This window comes from Phlebotomus papatasi, chromosome 2, assembly GCF_024763615.1.
Source record: "Phlebotomus papatasi isolate M1 chromosome 2, Ppap_2.1, whole genome shotgun sequence".
In the NCBI taxonomy this organism is placed as follows: Eukaryota; Metazoa; Arthropoda; class Insecta; order Diptera; family Psychodidae; genus Phlebotomus; species Phlebotomus papatasi.
In genome coordinates, this window is record NC_077223.1 from 85,837,510 (window position 1) to 85,856,176 (window position 18,667).

General features: G+C 34.0%; 1 protein-coding gene across 1 annotated transcript in view; it reads right to left on the reverse strand.

The window, feature by feature from the left end:
* Positions 1-15,272, reverse strand: part of LOC129804844 (protein GDAP2 homolog) — an 80,576-nt gene extending 65,304 nt beyond the window's left edge. Inside the window, exon 1 of the mRNA XM_055852501.1 lies at positions 14,706-15,272. The gene's annotated coding sequence lies outside the window, so the exon portion shown is untranslated. The remainder of the gene's footprint in view (positions 1-14,705) is intronic.
* Positions 15,273-18,667: the final 3,395 nt, after the last annotated feature.

An 18,667-nucleotide genomic window follows, 5' to 3' on the forward strand; every position in this document is an offset into this window, starting at 1 on the left:
TCGGCCGTATGACACTCACAATCGCCAAGATAGCAGTGATCGTGCCGGTCACTCTCCAAGATCACACTGATCGCATAATCATTCTCCATTATCGCGCTGATCGCACGATAAATCTCCGGGATAGCGTTGATCAGCCAACACAAAGCGAATCGTGAGTGGCAGACCTGAAGGTAAATTATTGAAATCGTACTTGCACCCGTTAGCTCTTTAGTGGCCGAGAGAAATCCACTCGCACACCCCGCAGATTCTTGAGTACGTGCTGCAAGTACTTCGTATTATAAAGAAGTACAGTGGGACCTCGACAGAGTCAACTAATTATTTCCAGGCCTGTTGACTCCATTGGATTCGGTTACTCTATCGGAGTCCGAAAAAATCAATTAAAATATGAAATTTTGATATAAAGGGATATTATTTTATATTTGTACTAGATAATTGATAAATTTAACACGATAGTAGAATATTTTATTTAATTAACCCATAAATTCTACAACCTCTGGTCCAAAAAGGTTATATTTTTGGGCAAAAATTGAAGATTAAGGAATGATTTTACAGAATGTTTCTATTACAGTGGAGTTCCTTAAATTTGAATTCCTCAAATTTGAACGACGGTTGCACTCAAAATGTAAAATATGAGGTTATGTAAAAGAAATTTTGTATGAAGTCTGAATTAGAACTATTTTTCTCTGGTGTTTCCTCAATATTGTCGTATTATATCAATTTTCTTAACAAATTTTGCCTATTTAACAACAAATTAAATTGATAAAATTCTTTAAAAGTATTTTCCTTAATTTAGAAAAAGTGAATTTTATATGAATTCCGTTACGTTTTTGAAAATATTGTTCAAATTTGAGGCATGAGAAATCTCATTTATACCCCCCAAACGTTCAAATTTGAGGAACTCTACTGTATTTGTAAGTATCTTAAGTGAAAATTACTATCCATGTGATAATATTGAAGTCCATCCACGTTGTTAAGACAAGGGAATGGTGTCTTAAAGATTTCTTTTATCACTCTTTTTTAAAAGAGCTCCGGCAGATATTTAATCGTTGAAAATTCTGATGCAATTAACGTTATTAATTAGCATTTGTTTTAAACTTTTATTGTATGAAAGAAGAGATTGATAGTTGTTATTTTCGTTATGACATAACTATGGCTTTAAACTTCACAAAAAGAGCAATAAAACCAATTTTTCTCATTTTTTTGTTCTGAAAAATTAGCGCTAAATGGTGAGAGATATCTAATGGGAGTCTTCAGATGACCCCGTATTAAGTTAACCTGGGCATTATATTGTGACCCTCATTTCCTCCCTGCCCCTTCCCTTCCACACAAGAATGGTTTTTTTGTGATTACAGGAAAACACGTCATACGGGATCATAGGGCTTAATCAAAAAATCTTAAGACAAGAGAACTTTCAATCGGTCAAAATGCTTAAAATCACGAATAGAAAATTATTTTGTCGAAAATTGATTACACGGTTAATATACGAATTTTGTCATAATATTATTTTTCTTGTGTTAAAAACGTAACATTGATACAACAAAACATTGATTTTAATTTCGAAAAAGTCATAAAATGTTATTAGTTCAATAATAATGGAAAACCTGACCCTATCGGAGTCAAATTGGGTCCAAGTTGACTCTATCGGAGTCCGTAGAGTAAAAAAAATAGCTGTTGACTCTATTGGAGATTGACTCTATCGGGGGTTGACTCTATCGAGGTCCCACTGTAATTAAAAAAGGATTTGAATCTGCCGGGTGTGCGAGTGGATTTCTCTCGGCATCTAAAAAGCTGACGGGTGCCAGCTGACATAAACAAAAACTTTATACTTTGGATTTGTAAAATTTTATCAGAATATGAGCGAATCATATTCATATATATAGCGAATTTTATCAGAATAAGAGCGTTATCAAATTTTATTAAAAACAAAAATGGTATCACGTTGTAGAGTGGTTCCGAGTTTCATTCATACCGTGTGCAGCGAGGCTTTCTTTATGTCAACCACGGATACATTCAATTTGGACTAGGTCTTCTAGCTTGTAGGCCTGTGTTGAGAGGGTTTCTCTCGGATTAACTATGTTCTGTACATCCAAAGTGTGACTTTGTTCCAAAGTTTCAATGACTGGGCGGGATATCTGGTGGCCGGACTGTTCCCGGAGATCGGTTAAAGGGTCGGTTGTTATAAGGAATCGGAAACTATCTGAGCTAAGATAAAATATTGGTTTTATTCAGACTGAGTACATCGATAGTATGCAAGCTAGGTATACTGTTGGTTTTGCCTTTATGTATGCATGTTAGAGCCTATAACACAGCAGCGCCGCGGTCCGAAATCAGCTCATACAGTTGATGACATGTGGGTTTGAAGTGTTGTTTCATCGGCTATCTGACACCCTAAAAAGGACAGGTTGCGCAGGTATCAAGAAGATCCTGAATTTTTGGTATTTACGATCATTCCAAGCGGTTGCAATTATTCGGCTGTCAGGAGTCATTTGGACCTGAGCACCATAAGAGACTGAATTAGAGACACTTTTTAATCAACAGGGTACTTCCATGACTTCTCTAGACGATCTATATCTCAAGCGCTTTGCTTCAAATTGATTATTTTCAATCCTCAAAATTTTAAATCTGGCTGTATCGGTTTTAATCGGTAATGAGTCGGTAAAGTAGCCGTAATTGTTCTTTCGCTCTACGAATATTTTTCAAAAATATTTTTTATTTGTCTGAAAGCTTGTAACAGGACTAGAAACTGCACGGTATGAGATATCGATTTTCGGTCTTTGATGACCCCTCCCGATGGTATTGCAGTAGAACTCTTGAATCAAGAAGAGTTGCAGGGCGAAAGCTCATCCTGCCTGACGAAAATTCTTTAATCCAACGGTAGCAATCTCTATCAGTTGACATTGTGACTATGAGGGGTGTTCTAACGACGAACTTCAGAGGACACTATATCGCTAGGCTGCATCGATAGATGTCTCTTCAGCCGGCTTTCAATAATGAAGATGTGAGGAAGCTCAATTCGTAGCTTTCCGGAAAGATCATTAGGTGATCTACTTCGGGGTGGAAGGGGGGCAACACTAAGGGGCACTTCATCATGTTCCGGTACGAAGTTTGTAGTATTTATACTAAAAATCTAGGATAGTATTTTCCCTTCTTTCCGCAGCTTCCTCCTTCTTCTCAAAAAGCAAGCTCGTTTTGTTTATTTTGAAAATGGCTTGATAGATTTTTAAAATGCCTATTACGCATAATAGCCCATGAGTTTCTTATTTCTAAAAATTACCGGATCGACAGAAGGAACTAGTACAACCAAGCTTTGAGTACGCAAACTCTTACAATTTCTCAAGAAGATTATTTCAACATTTAGAAGAAAATCTTTCTTGAGTTTGAGCGTCAGAGTAAATTTCATGGCACTGGAAGTTAAATCAAAATTAAGCAAAGTTCTGTAATAAAATTCCTCTGCCATCATTTTGAATGGATATTTATGAATAACACGAACTATGTAACTCCATATACTTGGTATGTTAAATCAATAGAAATACAAGAGAATCTCTCCAAAGAAGCAAACTTTTGAGTGAACAGAGCAGAAAAAAAGTTTCCTTTACAAAATTAATATCAAGCTCACATGCTATGCACTGTGAACCTGCAATTTTCATCCCAAAATTTCCACAAACTTTCTCTCATATTAATTTTCTAGCGGGATTAAGTCCTTCCCGGGGAGTTGAACAACACGATGACGCATACAAATTTGCATTTTGGGGGATGAATGACCCTGTTGAAGTTGGGGAAAGTCAGTTTGAGAAGCACTGATTCTGTGTCCTAGAAAAAATCTCTGATAGCTCCATTGGAATTCTTTCGGTTATGCACCGATATTGAAAGGTTCCTACTTAGGGATATGGTTTACGAGGTAAATTTTGGAATTGAGATTTCTTACTTTCACAACTCCCCCGCAGAAAAAGGTGATTTTGTAAAGGTTGTATCGTCAGGAATTATTGTGCAAGTTCTGACACATCAATTTCCAAAGCTTTGAGACTTTTGACCTTTGAACTAGATTGAGGGTGAAATTTATAATCTTACTCATTTCTACAAAATATACTTCCTATAGGGCTTCTGGTGCCACCATTTTTCTCGTTTTCTATTTCACCCCATTTTCATTTAGATGGGGTCGAATGTGCGATCAAAAATTTAATAGGATAGATTTACGAGTGAATGAGGAAATTCAATTTTTATTCTATTGACCCCACCTTTTGAAGGTATTTTTGTGGACTTTACAGCATGAAAGAAAAATCTCTCATAAATAATAGTTTTTTTTAGACTTTCGATGCCTCTGCTATAACGTATTATTATTGACTAGAAAAATTGTGCAATAGTTGAGCAAAATTTATGATTTTGTTTAATACATTGAATGCACTCTATGGTATGCATGCTAAAAGATATTTTCAAGAGGAAAAGTGTGATTGAAAACCATTAGGTTTAATCTTGACGATTTTTGATTTGAAAAATACGTGCCTTTCTGTCTATAGCTTTGCATAAAATATTATAAAATTGCATCACAATGGAAACATGTTGACATAGAACTTCTGTCACAGCATAAATAGTCGCAGCATAATAGAAAAACAGCTTGGGTCAATTTTCAGAAAAACCAAAATGAAAAACATAGTTTTTGGACGGGGTGGGGGGAAGAAAAAAAAATGTCTGGAGAAATTACTTTTTTTTTATTGGGGGTCATCGAAGACCGGAAGTTGATATCTATTATCATTTAAGCTTCAAGACGGGGATAAGTTGAAAACAAAAGACGATTAACTGCTCTCTCTTTGAGTTCAAGCAATAAAATATTAACAAATGCAACACAAGTGAAAAAATATAATAATATCAGAAAGTGAGACTTTAATTATATTCTGTTATTTAACAAATAGGGGAGACCTGGGTAGAATTAGCCAGGAAACGAAATTTTTCATTGCGTATAATTCGTAGAAAAAATGTTTGAATCAGGCTGATAAATATTTCGTTGAATAGGAAGGAAGGTATTTTCTTCGAATAAATAATAGTTTTCTCAATATTCCTTCTAAGGCAAACTATAACATGCCACTGCCTAATTCTATCCATGGCTAATTCTGCCTGTGTTCCCCTAAATTCTTTTTGAGGTTATGTTAGACTTAACCTCCAAAAATTAATTCATCGAATCAAGGCTGTCGGCATAACTTGTGGCTTCTGTCTTTACTTATGGCTTCCTCGCAAAAAACACTACGATGTCACAAAATGATTTCGAAAAACTTCAAAATTATAAATATTTGATGTCTTATCATAACACATCCCTTTTTTTTGGTTTTCTAAATCATTTTCTGACAAAATTTGCAATGACACCAGAAGTAAAGACAGGCCACAGGTAATGCCTTCACCCTAGGGATCTCTATGGACAAAATGTTCTCAAAAACTACTTCCAAAACATATCCGAAAATAAAAGAAATAGCTAGAGCGGTTTTCGAAAAAATCTTAAAAAGCATGGTTTTACATTGGTTGAAGGAAGATGAGAGGAAAATGGGGAAAGTTTGCTCTAGACAATATAAACTTATAAGGGTGTCATCGAAGATCATAAGTAGATTTCTCCTACCATTCAGCCTCTAGATCGAACACAAACAATAAAAAAATTTCGAACGAATTAAATCATTAATATCGGATTGAGTCCGATGTAGTCTTGGAAGGAAATTTCAAGATTTTTCCAAAAAATACAAATTTAAGCAAATCAGTTGAGGAATAGGCCCTTCAAAGTGGTTTAAATTTGACTTTTGTAAATTTGATTTCGAAAATCTTTTCAAACGGTTAGAGATAGAGATTTAAGACCCTTGGAACCATTAAGACACCACCGAAGTCGATCCTGGGACCATTAACATGCTCCTTATTTTCCCCCCACCTATCCCATGCCCATCCAAAATATTTTCATATTTTGGATTGACCGAAAATGTGTCGTGCGATGTTTCTCACTTTTGGGTATGTTTTATTAGAGATACCCAGGCGGACATTCAACCATATATGAAAAACCCGTTGAATACTTCCTAATGACGCTTACACACTAGAGACAATTTTCGTTAAAAATCGTGTTTTAAAAAAATGACGTTTGTGCCTACAATGATAGAGCAAGTTTTCTTTAAAAAAAAAAAAGCATTTTTTTAAATTGCTTTTAGTGTGTAGATGCCTTAATAACGATTTTTCAAAGTCGAAGGTTAAAAAGGCTCCAGAGAGCGTATTTCTCAACCGAATGGTGTCGTGTTTGGGCACGTTGGAAAGGTCTTGGCTTTTCTGTCAAGACTGAATCAGTTCCAATCGGTTCTAAAACGGTTATGAACTGATTCATAGTCGATAACTAATTTTTATCAGAAAATCAATTGTGTTACTCCTATGCTTTTATTTGGAGCAATGTTTTGAGTGATTTATGAATCTGTTAAAATCGGTAAAGAACTGGTAAATGATGTGAAAACACTTTTGAGTGTAGCATCTAAGTTACGAGTTCGAGCACTTCGCAAAGCGCTTTGCCATCCCTTTTTATATTTGACGTTTTTTTTAGTAATCTAACATTAATATTTTTTCAAAAGAAAAAGGAAAACAGTTCACTACTGCTCTGTACAATAATGTGATATTATTTACTTGAATAAAAAAAAATTATTTAGAGATTAGTAGGGAAAGAGTGCTAGGTATATCTGGCATTATCTGTGTATTTCTTAATTTTTTCCTAATAACTTGTTTAGCTAACTAGGGTGAAGTTGGGCATCTTTGAATTTAGGAAGTTTTGAAATTGGGATTTTTCTCATAATTTTAAATGAAATTCGACCTTATCATGATATAATCTAGCTCCATAAATCAATACTGAAGCTAAATTACATTATGGTAAGCCTCAATCCCTTTTAAAAATAGTAGAAAAAATATCTAATTTCAAAGCTGCCCCAATTCAAAGGTGCCCCACTTCCCTCTATTATTGATTTTCCAGATAGTGAACCTCATTGCCTTCATTGTCATTATGTTTCCATGAGTTTTATTTAGGAAGTAACAAAATTGAATGGTTCTTATTCATAAATCGAATTTGAGGAACTTTACTGTAATTGAGTTTGTTTGAATTGTGAGCATTTATCTATGTGAATCACTTTATTTCTTAGACGGAATTCGAAGTTAGTGTTTCAGAAAATTCAATAAATAAAGAGAAAAAAATCTAGGGGGAGGTGGGCCTATTTTGAACAGTGGGGCTACATTGATATACGATTGTTCGCATACTTCTAAAGGTAGCAGGGTTTTACAATTATTTTACTTAGTTCCATGATTGTTTTATCTATCTAAATTACATTACTTTCAAGCCTACAGTAGAGTTCCTCAAATTTGAACATTTGGGGGGTATAGATGACATTTCTCACTCCTCAAATTTGAACGATATTTTCAAAAACGTAACGGAATTCATGTGAAATGCGCTTTCCGTAAATTAAGATAAACAACTTTAGAGAATATATCAATGTAATTTAATTGAAATTTGTTACGGAAGTTAATATAAAACGATAATATTGAGGAAATACCAGAGAAAAATGGCACTCCACGCAAAACTTTCTTCACATAACCTCAAATTTTACATTTTGAATTCAACCCTCGTTCAAATTTGAGGAACTCGACTGTAGTTTCTTTTAGAAAACTGCGAAAAAATTGTATATCAATGGAGCCCCACAGCTCAAAGTAGCCTCACTTCCCTCTAAATGACGATCAATAATTTAGTATAGGCAGATAACCTGTTAGGAACTATTTCGGAACTGTTCAAGAAACTGTTTGCCTATTGCGTCCACCGCCGTCTTAGCGTAGGCAAACATGTTTCAGAACTTAACCGTTTAACGACGAGACAGTTTTCGTTGACCGAAAATCAGTAATAAAAATGAAACCGATAAACAGAACTTGTAAAACGTCTTGCATCTAAACTTCGAAAAGCAAACAGAGTCTGATTTGGAGTATTTTTGTCTCTATGATCAATAGGGACAAAAATAGCCCAAAAATTTAAGTAATTTTTCTGACAATACCAATGACTGATAATTTTCACTCTAACGAAAAATTTTATGTTTGAGTATTGTGGTTTCCCTTTCCAAAACGGTTTTGCTTAAAAAAAAACTGGAAGTATAAAAAATAATTAAAATTAATTTTCAATATGAGAATTTAAAAATTCGTCATTTTTGAGCTTAAATATTTATCATATAGCAAACATCTAGAGACTTGCAAAAAATATCCTAGGTTCCTTCAACCTTCTAGTTTGCAATTTCATATAAATACATGAAAAAAATAACATTAGGTAGTCACGAAAAATTATTTTCTTTATGGGACACCGGTGTTATAATCGTCCTTAAAGGGTTAATGGTGATAAGATTCTAAGGTACAATGTTTTATTTTTTCAATACAGTAAAATATTATAAGCTTTTCATTTGCAAAGCTTCATGTTAATATGCTTTGTTGACTAATTTTAGGAAATTGCAGCATTATATCTGAAAGAATCAGCTGCTTTTGAAATTTAAAATTTAACGCCTGAGATACACCGTTTTGCTATTTGCATCATTTGAGCTTACGCAAAGTCAACTAAAGCTGTCAGCAATGCCACCACAACATTTTTATCTGAGTCATAAATTACTAAGCAACTTTCTAATTTCTCAGCATATTCCACTAGCTCGATACACTTCTAAAAAACACTGAAAAGTTCCCTCAGATTTTGATAAAATAGCACAATTTTATCTCTAACCGGATCCATTCGGGGGATTCTTGGGGAGAATTCATCTAATTTATAGCCATTCATGTAGTTCTTCTGCAAATTCGTCTCAAGTCAAATATTTCGAGCTACCTGATAAATTGAGCAAACAATTAATGTGGTTCATTTCATGATGAGAACCTCCAACAAAGTAATAGTAAAGCACGCAAATGGGGAAATATATCTGACTCTTGGATGGCAAATTGACTTGTTCCAATTTAAATAACTTGTGCAAACTCTCAAATTATTAACTTTGAAGTATTCATTAGTACGATTTGGTGATTTTTTTTCTCATTTTGCCATCTTCTTCACCAGTTCATATGTATTAGAGGCACACAGCGAAGCAGGTGAGAGTCACAAAAAAATAACTTAAGAGGTGTTCACTGTGAGGTGAATGAATAAGGTTTTAGATGTGGGAAGTTGAAATACAAGTTTGAGGTACATGATGTCATGTAAATATTCTCTCTTTGTTTAATTATCATTTTGCGTGTTGACTTTTTTCCCTCAAGATTTACAAAGTTGTCATCAAAATGCATTTATACGATGTTTTTTTCATTTTTATAAGTTTTTATTGTGATCTTTTGTGCCATTTTAGCTCATTCTATTTTAATGGCGTTTTGTTATCAATGGACATAAGTTTGCGAAATGCTCGATTGAGGGAGAATTAGAGGTCATTTTAATGTCAATGGTCCTTTAGTTGACTTACTGGGGGGTCACACAGAACCAGAAGTCGCTATCTCTAACTTGTGAGCCTTTGTCTCTGCTAACGGTAGCCGATCAAACGGCATATCATCATTTTTGAAAATTGTCTAATTTGTCTAATGGGGAAAAGGTGATAATTTCGAAGTCTGAATAAGTGGGGCGCCTTTGAATTGGGGTACCTTTGAAAATTAACCTTTCATATAATTTTCAAAAGAAATTGAGGCTTATCACAATGTAATGAAGTATCACAATTAGATTGTTAAGCAAAATTTATCATAGCAAAGTTCAGTTTCAATTTTAAATAGGAAGAAAAGCCCCATTACAAAGGTACACAGTACACATGTTCAAAAGTACCCAACTTCTCCCTATCAAGACTATAAATTACTCCCTCACCCTCAAGAGCTATAAAAAAAATTAAACTATTGAAAATCTCACCTAACATTGCGTTAATTATAATGATTATGAGGAACATTTTGATATATGTCACTAATTGCTGTTAATTAGATTTTCTTGGAATCTGGCAGCAAATATTTAGTTTGGGATTAATTAGCAAATTCTTAGAATATCCAATTGATATAATTTAGTCAAAGATTGGAAATGTGTCTTATTATTTAATTACCATTGAAAAATTAACAATCATATGTTCTTCTTTGACTTAGTAAAAGTAATTGAATGGATAGACTCGGAATTTTAGGCTGCTAAACTTAAAATTCAAAATAGATAATTACTACTATTTTTTTATAGAATCAATCTTATTACCCGTCGTAAAGTCTACAAGGGATGGATTTGAGCTTTATCGTGATATAATTTAGCTTCTCAATCTGTTTGTGCAGTCAAATTATATCGCGATATGGCTCCATTTTATCTAAAACTGGGTGAAAAATCCCAATTTCAAAGGTGCTCCACTTTCAAAGGTGCCCCACTTCCCCCTATAGACTAGTATACTCAACATTATTTTAATTCGAAACTGCTAAATTGATTTTAAATCAGTTTACGTTTTTTAATTGGTCGTTTTAAAGCACTGCAGCATTTTAAAATATTCGAACAACCTTGTATACAGTAACTCGATATTTGAGTTATAAATCTATATTAATTCTTGCTCAGGAATCACATCTTGATATAATTTTGTGCATTGAAAGTTCGAAAGGAAATCCCATTCTCGTTTTTCATTCCCTTAGCTAGAGGCCAAGCGGTGTAAGACAGCGACATGAGGTTTTCGTAAATCATTTTGATTAATTTATATCTTTTGTAAACAATGACCTATATTTATATTTATTTATTTACATATTTAGTGTCTACCGGTAGGCTTCTAAAACCGTATAAATGCCACCTTCATTTCTAAAACATTAATCGACATCCAAATAAATATTTAATCTCATAATGCTCGTTAATCTGTGAGAGATTGAAAACATTAAGAATTCTATCGAACCATAAATGCTCTAAATACGGTACTAATATATTTTATGAGATTAAATATTAAAAATTAACATTTAAATATTTAATGATAAAATCGAGTATTTTGTTTGCTAAATTAAAGTATGAATATTCTTTAAACTTAACAAACTAACCCAAAAATTGTTGTAACTCATAGCAAGCAGATAGGGAGAGGTGGGGTGTGGATACATTAAAAACATTTTTTGCATATTTCTGAACGAAGTTGAGCTAAACTGTAACGTAATTTAGATATGCAAAAGAATTGTGAACCTAAAATACGTTATGGGGGAGTAGGGCATCTTTGTATTGGGACACTTTTGGAATTGGGATTTTTCTTTTATTTTTAAATGGAATTTAGCCCTATTATAATGTAATTTAGCTTCAGAATACGTCTGTAGAGCTGAATTATATCAATGGTAAGATGCAATTCTATTTGAAAATAGGAGAAAAGAGCCCTATTTCAAAGGTGCCCCAATTCAAAACTACCCTAATTCCTCCTATGGCTAGGTTCAGCTTTCCTTAATATGCGACAAACAGAGCTTTCAATGTGGTCCCTCCTTCCGCTACTCTGAGAAACCTCAAGATCTTGTTTTCAAATTTTTAGGATAGAACGCTAAACCTTGCGACATTCTTACAGAATGTAATTGAAATTTCTAATATAATTAATAAAGAAATTTTGTTAAATCCTTGGAAACTTGTGCTTTCGGTAAATTCCTAATCGAGAGATTTTAAGGGTTTAAAAAAAATATTAAAAAAATCAAATAACTTAATTTATTTTATAATTTGAGATTCCGACGTTGGTAGTACACCTTCCAAATGAAAGTGAAAGTTGTTTTTGTCATAATTTTTTCAACGAAGCGAGAAATCTAACAACCTAAGCGAATAATCTAAGTAAAATTTCAAATTCAATAAAGATATTTCTCTTTACGGGTTTGGTGTCTTTCATGAATATTTTCTCTATGATTTTGTAAATTCATTGCTTAATGCAAAATTGATAAAATGAATACAAACTGCAAGACACAGAGGTTCTAGGTTGACTATCATTATAGACAGACAACGAGCAAAAACTTTTGGCAATAACAAAACAAATAACAAGTCTAAATTTCAAAAATATTGAAATTTTGAGTAGTTTTTCAAAAAAAATCTTTACAATAAGATATTTATTTTGATAAAATTGTTTGAATGAGATTTTTTATCAAATTGATTTTTCAAAAATGATCGTTCAAGGTAGAAAGTGACAAAAGTCTGGACTACGTAATATTGGTTTCAGACTTAAGGTTTAGCAAAATATGGCTTATCGGATCCTGGTCAAAATCCTGAAAGCCAAAATCTCGAAAACAAAAATTGTAGTACAAATAAGTGTTGTAGCTACTCCTATGATTGTTCCCGGGCTTGTTGGGGGTGAAAGGAAATTTTGGGTTTTGGAAATGTATTCCACACATTCGGAATTTGGGTGCTACCGGGCTTAACTCATCTGATTTCTTATCAAGTCAAATTTGTGAAGAAATGTTGGCTAGTGATTGGTAATCAAGGATAAATGATTCATTAAATGTTGTAAAATTAGTAAGAATACTTTGTATTTAAATTTTTGAGACCTTGAGGAAATGAGTTAAACCTTAAGTCTAAAACCCGTGTAAGATAATCGTTCTTGAGACTAAACGTTTAGTGCAGTTTCGAAGGTCACAAAATCCTAAAATAGCAACTAATATTATTTGTTTATTAGAATCTAATAGATCATTTGCCTTTGATAATCTATTTTTAAGTTAAGCTTTTCAAAAAAAAATACTTAACTAATAAGAAATAAGACAAGTTAGGCCATATGGTTAAGCCCGGTGGCAGCCAAAATCCCGAAAGCCAAAATCCCGAACGCCAAAATCCCGAAAAGGCCAAAATCCCGAAAGCCAAAATCCCGAATGTTCAAAATCGTGAAAGGGATAAAATTATAAGGAGAAAAATGTTCAGAATGATTTCCCAAGACACAGAAGATTACCGTTTGTCTCCAGCAAGCGCGGGTGTAATCATGGGAGTAGCTATGACACTTTTAAGAACTCGGGATTTTGGCTTTCAGGATTTTGGCGTTCGGGACTTTGCCTTTCGGGATTTTAGCTTTCGGGATTTTGACCGAGGCCCGTTAAGCCTTAGGTCTAAGACACTTGAAACACTCATTAGGCCGACTTTGTCTTCAATTCGCCTTTTTAACCTCTTGTGAATCAGCTAAGGGTTTTTTTTTGTCAAAAATACGATTTTGAAAAATGACTTTCAACAATATTTTTAAATTTCATATAACCCTAAATAGAACCAAATTTCCACAACTTGGTAAAGATTGGGACAGGATTAAACATGTGGTAGTTGAAAAGGATCCCGGTCGAAATCCCGAAAGCCAATATCCCGATCGTTAGAATCCTGAATGGATCAAAATCCCGGATAGCTAAATCCCGAAAGGAGGAAGCAGAATCTTATCAGTTCTGCAGTGTGAAGGAAGAAACATACGAGATCCAGGGGAAAAGGTTTCTAGGATAGTTATCTTTTGGGGCTTTTCGGGATTTTGGCTTTTCAGGATATTACAGGGGATATTAGCTTTTCGGAACTTTGGCGTTTTGCGATTTTGGCATATCCGGAATTTTGGCTTTTCGGGATTTTGGCTTTTGGGATTTTGCTTTCCGGGATTTTGGCTTTCGAGATTTTGGCCGGCACCGGTCGTAAACACAGATTTTTATGTGTACGCTACTTGGACTTATGTCGATTATTTCTTCATTGGACAAAGATCCTTTAAGTTTTACGAATTCGTATAGATTTTGTTCTCTGAAGTTTAATATCTAATTACAAAATCACAAAGTCGCAGTGTTTACAATTACTTCATGCTTACTACTGCCCCAGTTCCTCTTTATCTTTTTCATCCTGTCCAAGCTTGCTTCAAAGCTTCCAAGAACTTTCGTTAAAATTATTATTATTTTCTTTTGAAAGAATTCGAAAGCACATTTTCTGCATAGATTATGAATTTCTCGAGCGATTTTGTAGCTAGCGAAAAAAATGAAATATCAACTTTGTAACATGTTGCCCCACATTTCCCTATGGCTTAAATTTAAATTTTAACCAAACCATTTGGTTTTATTAAAACATCTCTTAACTGAGATCAAGTTCCTAGATAGCGCAACCCTCTCTGAATTTACCAAAACAAAATTACAATTGTGCGAGTCAATCTCGCGGGAAATACAACTGAAAGTGTTTATTTTTGGGTAAAAAGAAAAGCCCCCTGTTCCACCGCTTAGTTGTAAATGAAAATCGTCACGCTAAATGAGTGGAAAAGTGGCTAAAAGAGCACAATTTTTCCCTCATAGTCCCACCCTCCAAATTTCCCTTTAATTTACTCCCCCTCGAAAAATTGGCGGACCCATTTTCAGTTCGCCCATTGCTGAATGTTGCAGAAGGAAATACCACCCTCGGGGAGCGATGGGGAGCAGAGGCAGGGGATGAGATTTGTAAGTTGGATGAAGAAGAAGAAAAATCCGTTTTGGGAAATGCCTACAAAATTCATCTGCGATTTTTCACTTTGTTATGAAGGTTTTTTTCCGGTGCTTTATATGATACCTATATGCTAGTTTTTTTTTTCTTTTTCGTGCTGAATGGTGTGAAAGATTGAAAAAATCTACATGCAGAAGCTTTTGACAGGAAATTTATACGGTTTTTTTTTCACTTGCTCTACAACACAACTGAGCTTTTTTACACAGAAAAAACTATGTACTACAAAACATTGAATGGCAGGGAGATGAAGAATCAGGGTAAGATCTTACGTGCGGAAATATTTTTGTAGAAAACTTACGTCAATTTGGGACGACTTGTCGTCGAGTGTCCCCTAGAAAATCCCTTGATTTCTCCTCCTCCTCTGCAACTTGTTTTTTTTTATTTTTGTTTTAACTAAATGCACTCACAACAATCACCCAAAATATCACTCACAGAAACTCAATAAAACTTGAGATTGGGAGTGACTAAAAGAGCCCAATGGATTATCTTAGTTGGAAAACAAATACTTGCACTATGAATATTACACTTTTTTTCTCACCACTTCCGATACATAGAGATGCTACAAGAATACAGTGTTCAATGCGCAATTCAGTATCCGAGAAAGGAAGGAAAATCACCCATACACCCACGAAAAATTACACCAAAAAAAAAAAACACAGAAGAAAAAAATATAGAAATTAGAGGAATAACACTAAAGAATTATCCACAAAGCAGAAAAATGAGCAGGAATTTCCGACTGAATGCCCACGCGATTAGCATGGAGTTTATTTCGAGGTTTTATTATTCGAGTTGTGTGCACGCCAAGAGAGATCAAGCTTTGCGAGTCAACTTCTTGTGACTGTTCACAACGAAGAGTGGCTCTGTGTGAGAAATGACATTCAATGACAGATTAAATGCTGGGATGAAACACTGCAATTGTTGCCCAAGTGGGGAAAAATCGAAGGAATTCTCCCCACGAATTAAGCTCCAGTGTGGAATTTGGCACACGGTGTCTCTAGGGGATTTATAGCTTTCAGACAAACCATTTACTGGCTTCCCGCCAGCTGTCGCGCAGGTAGACGAGCTTTGAAAGCTTTGATAGCGCTCTAGGGTAGAGCATACTGCTCTAGAGTAGAGCAAACTGCTCTAGCTAGGGCTACAGAGACTACAAGATGTTTTAAGTTTGTAATTTGAAAAAAAAAATCTTTATAGAATTTTGCTATATTTTAAGAAAAATTTTGGAAATTAAAATCTGTAATTGGAACGAAGGGTGTTATTGTCATATAAACCAAAAAATAAGTTTAACTAGATTTACAGAAATTAAAGAGAATAATATCTATAGCCAATAGCACTAATCGCTGTATTAATTGCATGGGGCATTTATACCATAATAACTGGATAAAATTTCTTCCAGAATGGGATGAATTCTATATTCTAATAGAGAAAAAATATACCTCAATGGGATAAAATTTATACCAGATTGAGGCAAAATTTATACCACAATAGAATAAAATTTGTACCAAACTGGAATAAAATTTATACCACAATAATGGGATAAAATGTCTACCAGAATGGAATAAAATTTATACCAGAATGGGATAAAATTTATACCACAATTGGATAAAATTCATACTACAATAATGAGATAACATTTATCCCAGAATATGATAAAAATTATACCAGAATATGACAAAATTTATACCACAATATGGTAAAATTTTTACCAAACAGGGATAAAATTTATGTCACAATTGGATAAGCTTTATACCACAATAACTGGATAGAATTTCTATCAGAATGGAACAAAATTTATACCACAATTGGATAAAGTTAATTCAACAATAATGAGATAAATTGTTTAACAGAATGGAATAAAATTTGTACCTCAATCTGAAAAAAATTGTATAATATCGGGTGTCTCAATGGAATAAAATTGACATCAGCAGGGGATTAAATTATTACTACCATGCAACGAAATTTTACGGAAATTAGGATAAACTTTATACACTATTTATACTACAATGAGAAAAAAAATACTATAATATGGGATAAGATTTATACACTGAGAAAAAAGAGGGTGCGATTAACTTTTTTTTCTCATAACCTTAACACTTTTTAGGTGTAAAAATATATCAACATTTTTTAATGTTAATTTTACACCTTTTCAAGGGTAAAATTAACATGAAAAAGGGTAACTTTAACTTCCGATACACCTAAAAAGGGTAATATTTACACCGAATTCGGATCAATACTTCAGGGTAAAATTAACATTTCTGGAATGTTATTTTAACTTTTTCGGATTTCTCTCAGTGTACTTAGGGGAACTGTACTAAAATTTCGACCAGTTTTAAATTTCGCCTACTTTGAGTGTAACTTCGATCAGACAACTAAATTAATTTAAATTATGGATTTTGTCTTTAAACAGCCAATGATCGTTTTCTGTTATATAATATTTATTCCTTTTAAAATGCAATAACCCAAAAATCGTCAATTTTTTCGTTTAATTTTAATAAAAACCGTGTTATATAAACTTCGGTATCTAAAGACTCTTTGAATAAATGCGACACATGACAGGTGATTTTATTTCTAGGTTTCTCATTAAAATTGATTAGTGTTCATTAAAGATTGCTCTTGGTTATAAATTAATTGTTAATAGTGGATCGTTCTTTAAACCTTTAAGGACGAGAGGGTCAAAAATTGAGGGTCAGAAAAAATCACTTTTTCTGACTTTTTAGAGCAATACACAAGCTTAGATGACCGTAAGGGCCTTGACAGACATGAGGATTAGCCGAGAGACGGCTTAGCGTAATTATATTCGAAATAATGCTTAAAGTTCATTTCCGTCATTTTTCACTAAGTCGCCTCTCGGCTTAAGTCGTAAGTGTGTCTAGGGCATAAGAAAAAATTCATTTTTGGGTCACCGGTGACCCAATCGTCCTTAAAGGGTTAAATTTCGATTGAAGGTTTTCAGATGGATCACTGGATCACATAGTTCATGTATAAAATATACATATTGTAAACGTCCTTCCAGGGAAGTAATGTATACTATTTCGGCCACATCTCTTCCTTAGATTTTTTATCTACACGGAAAAAAATCTTTACCCAGAGCGTATAAAAATCTTCCGTTCCCAGTCATGTGCATAACGGATTCAGTGCGTGTCATATTTTCATGTGTTCTCGGTTAAATTTTTTGACCCAAGCTAGAATGTGATTTTGTGCTTTCTGGGACAGGATAATGACACGAAAAACATTAATGTAAAACTTTTTGGGCAAAGCGTTATTTAATAGTAGTAAAACAAATGACTTCAAACAACAAATATTTTATTTATTTTTTGGTCACCTGGGCTATAATTATAACCACAAAGATTCAAATTATTACCAAGAAAACAATATTTCCATCACCGTCATCACCTTGTTCTTGAGAAGCATTTGAATAAATTTCGGTCCCCGTCCTTGTCCAAAAATCCTGGATCCTCTTCCAAAAAAGATCCCTGGGCCCTGCTTTCTTGATGACTTCTTTCAAACCTTCATAGGTGAGGGCCCTCAGGGTGTCTTCGTTCTCGTACCCGGCATCTGAAAAATGTAAGAAAATTGAGGTTAAACAGATAACAATCCTTTTTTGCTACAGTAATCTCAATTAATTTTATCAACTCACCTTTAAAATCATTTACCAACTCAGGAAATCCAATTTCCTGCAGTACACTTTTTACATTGTCCATTTTCACTTATTTTTCACACGAAAAATTTTCCACATGCGGACTCTGCGGACTGGACACTGTCTGATGCAATAACTCGCCGAAACGCTATGTCGTCTGTGGAGAGAAAGAGCGTGAATGAAAGAGACAACTCTATGAATATTTGCTGTGCTGGGTAATGCACGTTACTTACAGCAGCAAAATCCTTACCAGTGGGTTATTTTGTCGCGCTCGGTATTAAATTATGACCTGTGATCACCAAAGACAATAATGCTTAACTGGAAGCGACAAAATCACTATTGCGGCCTGGGATATAATTTATTACAAACGCAAAAAATCATTAAATAGTGATTTTATGATGATTATTGTCAGGAGTATGACTGAGGGAAACAAAGTGTATTTCGCTCAGGGTTATAATTATCACAATCCCATACATTGGATTGGCCAGTAAGGCTAGCCTTACCCGAATCGCTCGCAAATTTTTCTCCGTGTATTTTAGTTTTTTTAATGTCTAAGTTGTAAAATGCTCAAAGAAATAAAAAAAGCATCATCTCTACCAAAAAGATGATGTAGCAAGGCCCTTGGA